Source organism: Sebastes fasciatus, chromosome 22 (assembly GCF_043250625.1).
Source record: "Sebastes fasciatus isolate fSebFas1 chromosome 22, fSebFas1.pri, whole genome shotgun sequence".
NCBI classification, from domain to species: domain Eukaryota; kingdom Metazoa; phylum Chordata; class Actinopteri; order Perciformes; family Sebastidae; genus Sebastes; species Sebastes fasciatus.
The window spans coordinates 8,924,270-8,934,956 of record NC_133816.1 but is presented as its reverse complement, the minus strand read 5'-3'; the positions used below and the strand labels follow the sequence as shown (position 1 = coordinate 8,934,956).

At 39.8% G+C, this 10,687-nt stretch overlaps 1 long non-coding RNA gene across 1 annotated transcript in view; it reads left to right on the top strand.

The window, feature by feature from the left end:
• Window positions 1-7,650: 7,650 nt before the first annotated feature.
• LOC141760327 (uncharacterized) overlaps window positions 7,651-10,687 on the top strand; it is a 40,501-nt gene continuing 37,464 nt past the window's right edge. The window contains exon 1 of the long non-coding RNA XR_012592331.1: window positions 7,651-7,801. This is a non-coding gene — a long non-coding RNA (uncharacterized LOC141760327). The remainder of the gene's footprint in view (window positions 7,802-10,687) is intronic.

Below are 10,687 nucleotides of genomic sequence, written 5' to 3'. Positions count from 1 at the left end.
AAGATCGCCACAATGAAAAGTAGTACAAAATGGAGTGTAAGTGTGCAAGAGCGTTGCCAGCCTCGGGGTCCAGTGAAGTCCCAAATCTTATAAACAAACCAGCTTTTTCTGTAAGGTCATGAAAGAAGCATGGGAAAAGGAAATTGCCCCCGCACAAAGGTCGAGGAATACTATTGCACAATCGTAGAGAGAAAAGTCTGCTCGGTGAACTAGTTGATCCATGACGAGTCAGTGAAAAAAATACCAGGCTTCTCAGGGGATTTACAAAACACAAACACATGATTTGGCATCAAACCCGCTCAGCCAAACAGCAGAGGAGAGACCTCCATCTACATTAGAGCTGGATAATACTGTACATTGCCCCACTAACACATAAAGAGACTGTCAGATGGCATCAACAATGGCTTTTTCCATAACATACAAGCATTCATTATATACTGTAAAGGCATTACGGTGCCTGGAAATTGGTATTGTCATGGCTGGGAGGACAATCTCCCTCATGGTATAGTAGCGGAGGTAATATTAAAGGTACAACAGAGTCCTTTCAGCCTCATCTTGTAACCTTCCTCAGCTGACAGTGTTGCTCAGTTGCCATAGAGATTGTTTAGGCATTTCGCTCACGTGATAACAGGTGGTTGTACATACAGTATATAGGGCGAGTAAGTGTTGTAAGCCTTGTGTTGAGATTTTTTTTATTTTGCCGAACTGTTGCTTCCGAGCTCAAGAATGAACCTCAACTGTGCCAAAGTGGTTCTACCGGTGAGGACTGATGAGGTGTGGTTTTAAGTTTGGACTGTTTGAAGAGGCCAGATTGTGTAACAGGCTAGCAACTGACAGTGTTTGTATACATAGGCATCTTATCGTAATACCAGAGATAGATGTTTTTACCATCATGGCACAGGGCTGGAGTACTTGGGTCCGGTCTTGGTCTCTCAAGTCCACTTTTTTGAAGTCTTGAACTCGTCTTGGTCTCGTGTCTTGTTGAACTCGTAATAGTCTTGGTCTCGACTATCGAGAACTGGTCACGCTGTTGTTCTACAATTGTAGATTCGGCGTTTCTTTAACATTAAACTTGGTGAAATTACAGTTGAGTTCGACCAAAGCACACTTGGTGATTGTTGGAAAGAGTAACAACGACGGTTTAGGTGAATTTTATTTAGTTTCTGTCAAGTTTGAATGAAATGTTTTACGATGCTCCGCTACGTACAGCTGATCTCAACATAAAAAAAAATCTGTCTGCGCTCTCCGAGTGCCATTCTAGTTCTATATGTATATACAATATACGTTTTTGTACTGGAATTTTAATCCCTCTTTAAGTTTTGACCAATTTGTTGCTGCTTTTAAAAGGTTTATACTTGAACTGTAATTCCTGTTCATTTTGAAGATTTTTTACCAAGTTGCTGGTGTACAATTTATTATTTTAAGCCAAAGCCCAGATATTGCTATCGGTATCGGGACTGAAATATTCAGACCGGTGCATCCCTAATTGGCCCCCCCCACTTTACACCCCTGGCCCGATTTGGCGGCTGGTAAGACGCAAGATGGTCTCTAGTTCTTTCTGTTTCTAGGTCCATTGTTTTGCATTTTCTTTCCCTGTAGTGTCTGTATAAAGATCTTGAGAACAACAGGACACGATACAGAGTCTGCACTGGTTAGCTGGTTGAAAACTTAAGTAGAAATTTACTTTCTCCTGTTTTTCTTTGCACATAGTAATTTTATGAATCAGCCATACACTCACTTTAGAGTTACTTTACAATGTTTCTTTATGTCTTTTGTTGCTACAGTACGTTAGGGGTGTAAGAAAATATCAATACTCTCGAGTATGGCGATATTATGTTTTGTGATACTGTAGAGATCTCAAAAAACTGTATCCAGTTTTTAATTATTAGATTACATGCAAAGATTTGTGGCAGACAGTGGCTCAGATTGCACAAAAAGTGCTGCTACAGTATGATGTTGGATGTTACAGGGATTGTGACAAATGCAGATCAGGATCAGGTGTGATCTGTATACTACGACAGTTTTCCTCACAACATATTGAATCGTAACCATTGTATCATGATACGTATCGTATAGTAAATGTATAGTAAGTATGTGCACATTGACTCAATGCTTACAGATTACATTTAATCACATTATATGAGAGGAACAAAATGGGTTTACTCCTGATTCAAAAGCCATTTACTTCGATGTAGAGAATGCACTTAAGAATCAAATGAATATATGATGAGCTGTGTAATGCTGCGAGCATACATCTGGCATGAAGAGAGCCATAAGACTTTAAAGTTGCACATCAAGTGCCTGTCTAAAGATATCTGATATGCTCTTTTCGAATCTCACAGGTGGATCTTTTGTGACATTCTGAGATTTTATTAGAAAAATTGCACATTTAGGTGCAGGTGCAGGAAGTGTATATGTCAGTTAGCTAAGAAAAGGTTGCTCTATTGCTCCACAAATTAGCCTCTTTAAGGAATGTTGAAACTTGACGTTAGTGCCGCCACAATCCCTCCCACAGACGGTGGAGAGTGATGGGTCTGAAGTCGAACCCAAACCAAACACGGTGTCAAACAGGCCGGTGCCTCTCTCTCTGTATGAATGACTGGTTTTACTTGTCACATGCTTTTTTAGTGAACATACGACAATCCCCGCGTAGGATTGACCCTGTTTGCTTTTCTGGGACCGGTTCCTCGAGCCGCCCATGTCAGGTGGGGTGCCAGCTGGGTCACCAATTACTTGTTGAGGCTGAGAAAGTAGCATAGAGCCGCCCTGAGCTGCCATGTTGTATTAGCTTCATGCTGCTGGCAAGTAGGTAAGAAACGCCTCGTTTCAGTTCAGTGAAGCTGTTCTCAAAGGAGCTTTAATACGCTTATGTCCTACTCAAGATCAGTTTGTAACTATGACTATTTATGAACGCTTAGTCCACCATGTTAATATAGTGCCACCATATCACAGCAGTGGCTACTTTTATTTCATTCATTTTTTATTCTCTCATTAGCTGATTTGAATGTATGACCGACGTGTGCAAGTGTTAAATGCATGAAACTATTTTTCATTATTTTGAATATTTGTAAACAAAATTGGATGGTTTACCATAATTTGAACCAAGCAAACTTTATTTATATAGCACTCAGCACTTGTGAACAGAAGTTACAAAGTGCTTTAAATGAGGAAGAAAAGTGGAGAGAGGGCGATAGAAGAGACAGAGTGGACAATATACTGTATTGAAGATGAGAAAAAGTTATAAAATCTAGATAGAGACAAATATTAATGCATTAATTTCTGTCCGCAAATCTTGCGAATCACAAATTAACAACTAGCTTTACTGTAAATGGACAATATGCTGATTGGTTTGTGTTGAGGTTTAGGCGTTAAAACACTTCCCTCATGAATTCAATATAATCTAAAATAGTAATTAAAGGAACAGTGTGGAACATTTAAGGGAATCTATTGACAGAAATTGAATATAATATTAACTAGAATGGCACTCGGAGAGCGCAGACCTCTGCCAAGGTGCCCGAATACGATTGCCCCCCCTCTCCGTTCAGCTTGCGCCATCATCCACGTGTATTTTTGTTTATGTTGATATCAGCTGTACGTAGCGGAGCATTGTAGAACACTTCATTCAAACTGGACAGAAACAAAATAAAACTCACCTAAACTGTCGTTGTTACTCTTTCCAGCAATCACCAAGTGTGCTTTGGTCAAACTCAACTATAACTTCACAGAGATATATTTGAAAAAATGCCGAATCTACAGTTGTCCCCCCCCTCACCCGCTCTCTCTCTGTCTCTCTCTCTCTGAAGGAAAAAGGCGGGGTCATGTGTCATCAACGTGCCATCAGTTACACTGCGCCTGTGTTATACCCAGAGGTCTTAATGTTCTGGCTTATCCGAATCCTTAAAAAAATTCGCCACCAAAATCTAATGCATTGTTCATTGTGCCACACCCCACCCCTCCAAAACATTTCATTCAAATCCATTGAGAACTTTTGGAGTAATCCTGCTAACAGACAGACAAACAAACAAACAAACAAACAAACAAACAAACAAACAAACAAACAAACCAACGCCGGTGAAAACATAACCTTCAAGACCCTTGGCCTTGGCGGAGGTAATAAGTATGTTTTCTTTAGTGTATTTTCACCTGAAAATAAGAATCGAAGTGGTTTCGTTTATATCTACATACGGAGCGGGTCCTCTTCACGGAGCCGGTCGCCATGTTTCTACAGTAGCCCAGAAAGGACAAACCAAACACTGGCTCTAGATAGAGACATTCATGTTTTTGCGTTGGCCACCGTAGTTCTCCTACACACTTGGCACACGGGAGAAGTTTCAGTTGGTTGCAATCTGCAACCACACTGCACCTTTAAGAGGCTTAGAAATAAAAAAAAATGGGTGCCACCAAACCTGGTGGCACATGCCATCAACCAGCAATGTCTTTCAGTTTTTGTTGTTAAGTTTACGTCTTTCCTGTCAGCACTGTAAGACAATTATAAAACTGATATTTGAAGAATTTTATCATTATGCATAAATATGCCACAGAACAGTGAACACAGAGCAGTGTTTTCAGTGGGGTCAGGACCCCTCCAAGTCGCAAGATAGACCAACTTGAGGGAGATAAAGTATATAGTGCAGATTCAGTCACTCCATTCAAACATAAAACAACAAATGTATTTTCCCTCCACCCAACAACAGCACTTCAAATAAAGTTGTGCACAGATACAGAGTTTGTTCTTACAAATGCAAGCGGTAGAAATGAATTAGCAGTAGAAGCTGACTCTGCGGGGAACAGTATTTAAGACGATTTCAAAGACAAATTGTATTCCTTGTTAACAGCTGCAGGCTTTCTAACAGTATAAAATATAGATTGCAGTCTTCCTTCAGTTCTTTCTACTTTTGAGTTCCGCAAAGGAGCTTTCCATGTTAGCAAGTGCAAACTGGATCACTGTAGTAAATGTAATATTTAATAAGTATTTTACCTGCCAGCAAAGCGAGAATGCAAAAGTTTTGATACATGCTTATTATTTTGCTGTATGAGGACACTAATTAGCTCAGTTGATATCTCCATGTAGAACTGATTTGTAAGGTTGCACCTTCTTCTTTGTTTCTTTACAGCAGCCACAAGAACCAATTCCCTGCAACAGGTGTACACTTTAGAAAAGGCTATAACATCTTGCCATGAAGACAGGATTGTACTAATGCTGTCACTGATTCTGTGTAGCTAACAGCGATGTTTGAACATCAGCAAGTCTTCTTGATCCTCTAGCAGACAAAGTAGCAAGAGTCAGTCTGGTTTGAGTAACTCTTCCAGAAAAAAAGACCATGTCAGTGGAAAAAAACATCTCATAATCTCCTTTAATTCATAAATAACACCCAGGTTTATTGAACATCATCTTGTAATTTACTCTCAAACATCACACAGCACTTCTGCATCTTTGTGGATTGTAATTGAATTCTCTTTTTACGATCCTTAAAGGGGAGATTCCCTGGGCCCTGCCAAACTCCCATAATTGCAAAAACAGCATTTCATTTCCTAATAATGGCTCAATGTCAAGTCCAATTCAGTCTGCTTGTTAAGCGGCAGCAATTACCGAATCGTACATGTGCAGACAACTCCTCCGGTGGGTGATAATAAGCCACTTTCTTTGTTACAGACCCTGAACAAACTTGGAGGGGGAACACGTGAAGCAAAGATAATGCGACCAGTCGAGCGTGAGTGTATACAAAACCCCACCAATCGTTCTTGTAGAAAACCCCTCAGCTATGACAAAAGCTGGTCCAACTGGGTTAAGGTGATTCCACTTTAATAGTGCTGGGATCCCTAACCACAACAGAATATAACAATAGAAAATACAGCTGCCGGTTGGTGAAAGTCACTTCCTTTTGAAAGTAAAAGACTGCGTCCGGGTTGATTGACTACTGGTGTTTATGAACTTGGGAGGCACGTCGAGGATTGGAGAGTTTCTTTGTTGCGTTGCACTGTTGGTATATTTGGGGTTTCTCCTTCAGCGTGACGGTCAGAGGTCACCGTACAACAAGGCCACACAGGCTTTAATTTGACCTGCAGGCTCAGATGAAGAATCGTGTTTGTTGACATGTTCCTCCTGAGTTTGATTGTGTTCATTTGTTTTGATTTATTTTCCACAACGCTCGGATACTCTCTTATACTGAGGGATCAAAGGGGAGATCGGTACGGAGATGGAATCTGCTGGTTCAGTCCTTGTCAAGTCATAGGCCTTTGCTTGGTGGAATAGGGGCGGCACAGGCCCTCTGATTTTCAAAGAGTAAGCATGTTTCTTAACAGTGAACTTTGGCATACCATTTTGATAGTTGTAGCCTGGAATGTTAGAGAAGAAATGGTTAATAAAGTCGAAGACTCCTCTCATTTATTTGTGCGTGAAATGTCTTTCTGGGTATGACCCATAGACATTGTATATAAGACGTGGACGTAGTCACCGTGACGTCGCCCATTGGTTTGTGGACTACCGTTTTGAAGCCTCAAGTGACACGAGAAGGTGGAGCTAAATAAAACCGAACGCTGAATAAGACATTTTTAGGTGACCAAAATGTTAAAATTAACTTTCATGTACTGAAAACACATTGTGAAAGAGTTAAAGTTCTAAGACGAAAACACGGACCAGACAACGGCGAAGTAGCGACCTGTCAATCACAACGTAGCCACGCCCTAAAGCATACCCTGCTTTATGGTCTATTTGACTCTAAATGGATCCATAATTTACTAAAATGAACATCTTGCTGTTTTGAAGAAGACTTGAAACTAGCGATTGAGACCCTAAAGTCATGTTTACAATGTTTCCTGAGGGAATAAATCAAGTGAGAAGTAGGCTCATTTTCTCATAGACGTATTAGTTTTGCAGGTATTATGGCCATAAACCAAAGAAAATTTGACTGGGTGGTGGAGTGAAATGAAAAGTCAGGGGATCACCAGAGTTATTACAAATAATCCCGAGATGGACATGAATGTGTGCACCAAATTAATAATTTTAAAAATACAACATATGAGTATATGGATCAGTTGCATCAGACGCTTTGTATTTCAGTGTATCTACCAAACATATCTTCCCCGTCTCTAGCATAACTGAGTAAAAATGATTTGTACTCATATGATTTATTAGTTTAGTGATGATGATGTATTAGTTTTAATTAGTTAGTTATAGTGGTTAATCTGAGCCCATACAATATAATGATTTATTGCAAGGTCTTAATTCACCATCTTGTCTCATCTCGTACTTCTAGAGTGAACAGAAACAGGCCAGGTTCACACAATAGAGATGCACTGAAACATTAGACTGCTTTAAAAAAAATCCAAATATGAAAACAAATGAAACACCATCACTTTGGATAATACCAAACAAAGTTGTATTCTTTTATTATTATTTTTTGTGTTTAAAAAAAAAAAGAAGAAAAACAAGATGTGATATTGCCATTTTGGCTTTATAATACCTGGTTCACCATATTATATTTTAAATTTAACCATATTCCTGTTATAAGTTTTTTTTTTTTTTAAAAGAGCAAAGATTGTTTGAGAAACCATTTTTACATCACGTATTTTCTGTTAAAACAGGATTTTAAGGTAGGACATGGCACTGAATTGTAAGGTTAGATGGGTGTAATGGCTTCATTGGTTGGAGTTCCTGTTCACGCCCACCTGGGCATGACTATCCAGGAAGTAGTAGCTTTCCATGTGTTGAGGGTTGATCTCTTGAGGTCTTCAAACTTCTTTCAAAGAAAAAAAAGGGTCTTACTTTGGGAGTGCATGCACATGTCTCCTTACATTACAGGTAAGATAGTGTTGTCTTGAACAGCTTGGTGATATTCCAGTGCTCTGTTTGGAAGCACATGGGCCTGTATGGATGGCAGCATGGCTCAATTGTTTGTACAGATAACTCAAGTATGGTTTGGTGTAAAGCTGACAGTAGCAACAAGACAAATCTAGATGATTTTTGTCTATCAGTCTAATCATCAAACAATGTGTTGCTCTGATGAGATTTGAAATGAGAAGATTCCCGGGCTGTGGGATTGATTGATCAAGTTTGAAGGTGTGTGTGTTAGGTAATGTACCTAATACTGGAGCCTTTCCATGAATGTATGAATATTAATAGATATACTTTCCTACATGGAGTTAAATTCATTGTGTCAGAGAGTAGGAATATTTTTGGCACATTATTAGGTGTTGTATTACACTGCTTTTATATTCTGTGGTTCTTGTTGTTGGAACGACTTTGAAATGATGTTGGATGTTCTTGTGTGTTTCTTATTGTTGCATTACTGTAATTTTGAGATGGACTTTAATTGATGTCATCATCGTTAGTGTCTGAGTGCAGGAGTGTGTGAGGGCTCCAAACGCTGTAGAGGAGTAACACACTAAGCCTCCTCACCACATACTAAATGTATGTAGGTTTTGAGTTTATAGTGTGTTCACACTGGACAAGTGACAAAATTAAATGTACTCAACACTCAGTATGCATAGTAAAAAAAAAAAAAATTCATCTTTGAGTGGGCTGTTGATGTACACAATGTTCCCACAATGCAATGCATAAGGTAAATGTAGGAGCTACTCAACACTGCAAAAAAACTTGAAACAGGAATTTCGCCAAAAGTTAAGGAAAGGTGTTTCAATGCTTCTTTTATTATCTCATTTAGCATAGTGCCTGGAACATTCTTTACCAAAGGAAAGGAGATAATGCCATCCTACAGTATCTATAGCGACGAACCATTCGGTCGTCAATAACATCAGCCATCGCTGTTTGATTGTACACTATGGCACAATGGAAGTTGCCTTTAAAAAAAACAACCATCTAGTGTAAATGCAGTCAGAGTTCTCCTTCACATCTTCCCTTGACCTCATGAAGTTTTCCATCTCGGTCAAGGAAAAGTGGTTTGGAAAAGACATAGGATGGTTTTTTTTTACTATTCGACCGCAGCCCCCGTCTAGGAGACTATTCAAGCCACCATTTTACCATTTCGTCCGGAATTCGAACCTTCGAGAGTCTACCACAGCCTTTAAGAATACAGTACATGTACATTTTATAGCCTGAATAGATTTCACTCATGATTGGTTTTCAGGTTTATACAGTATGTACTCTACATTTTAGTTGTTGGTGTTTTAATATCAGAACCAGGTGTTCCAGGAAACCCAGACAGCCTTTTAGTGGTTTCCACAGGATCAGGATTTAAGTTGTATTGCATAGTTTAAGCAATGCTGTAGTAGTATAGTTTCCTTTGTGGCTGTAATAGTATCTTTTTTTTCCCCCTAGTGGTCGTTCAGAATCAACAGCATTACCTGTTGTCTGTGTGGCCAAACCCTGATACAGCTTATTCCTCTGAGCTCCATTATTCTCCAAAACACATCAGTGGGCCACATTGTTACACTGGGTGACATGTTACCTTCATTACAATACCATAGTTTATCTTGAGTTGATTCCACATACACTGCCCTGCTGCTGTAAATACTCATTAGAGCATCAAATCTATTTAATCCTGTATGAGTAACCTAGAGTGCCCAGTTATTTTAGGAAAGGATTTAGCATTTTATATATACTTGTGATCCGTTTTTAAATATTTACGTCTTAAGTAGAACCAATGGGCTTGGGGATGAGAGACACAGACAGGTTGGGGACGTTGAAAAGTGAATAACACCAGCCTTATCCTTTAAACCACTGACACACAATATGTCATTGATCAGTATACATATCTGTGTCAAGAGACTGAGTGAAGGATAATTCCTCTCTATAGTGTATATTCATACTATTAACATATGTTTATGGAATGAAATCATTTGGCTCTGCTTGTGCCTTTTTAACAGCTTAAAAAACAAATTCCTTCTTGCCAACAAAATGATGATAGCGAAGACAAATTTTAGCATACTTCCAGTCATGCGATCCTCCCCATGTGAGCTATTCTCAGCAAAGCACAGTCTAGACACTGCCGAATTTAAGGCCGGAATAAAACATAAAGCACAATTGAAATAAGTGTTCTTGATCTTAATGCACATTATCGCTGTGTCCCAGGGATAAAACACTTAAAAGTCAGTCATGAAGAAGAGAAAGCCCGAGGGCTCTTTAGGCTGGGTACATGTCCGTGATGCACCCAGCTACTTTAGCTGTCATGCGGCAATATCTCGGAGCCTTCGCCGGGTGCACTGATGCTTGGCTTAAGCCATTTAGCAGCGCCCTGGTTAACTGAAACCGACAAAACTTCTGATTCCAGCCTGATCTTAGAATAACACCCCTGGCGACTGTGAAGCTGTCTTTGCCCATTTCATCCAGCGCTCTCCCACAACTGCGTTTGTGGCTGACAGAGACGCAGAAGAAGATGCTTCGTGATGGTACAACTGTTACTCGGAGAATTAAATTAAATGGAAAACATTGCAATAAAAAAAGACAGATCTGGCTGACAGTTGCAGAGAGGAAAAGGGCTGAGACTATTGCTCCAAGAGAGTGCCAGGCTAAAGGGCGCAGAAGTGCCGTAACATGAATAAAATAAGATGGCCACTTAAAGCCAATGGGTGCTCCAAAGGGTAAAGTGTTGGATGATTCAAGTCGAATATTTGCCAAGGGTTGCTCTTTGCACATAGTGGTCGCCCAAAATCATGCAGAGCGAAAACACCGGGTGATGAGATGTTTACAGCTGAGTAGAAATGTGAACGCCGGGCATGTGAGGAGTCA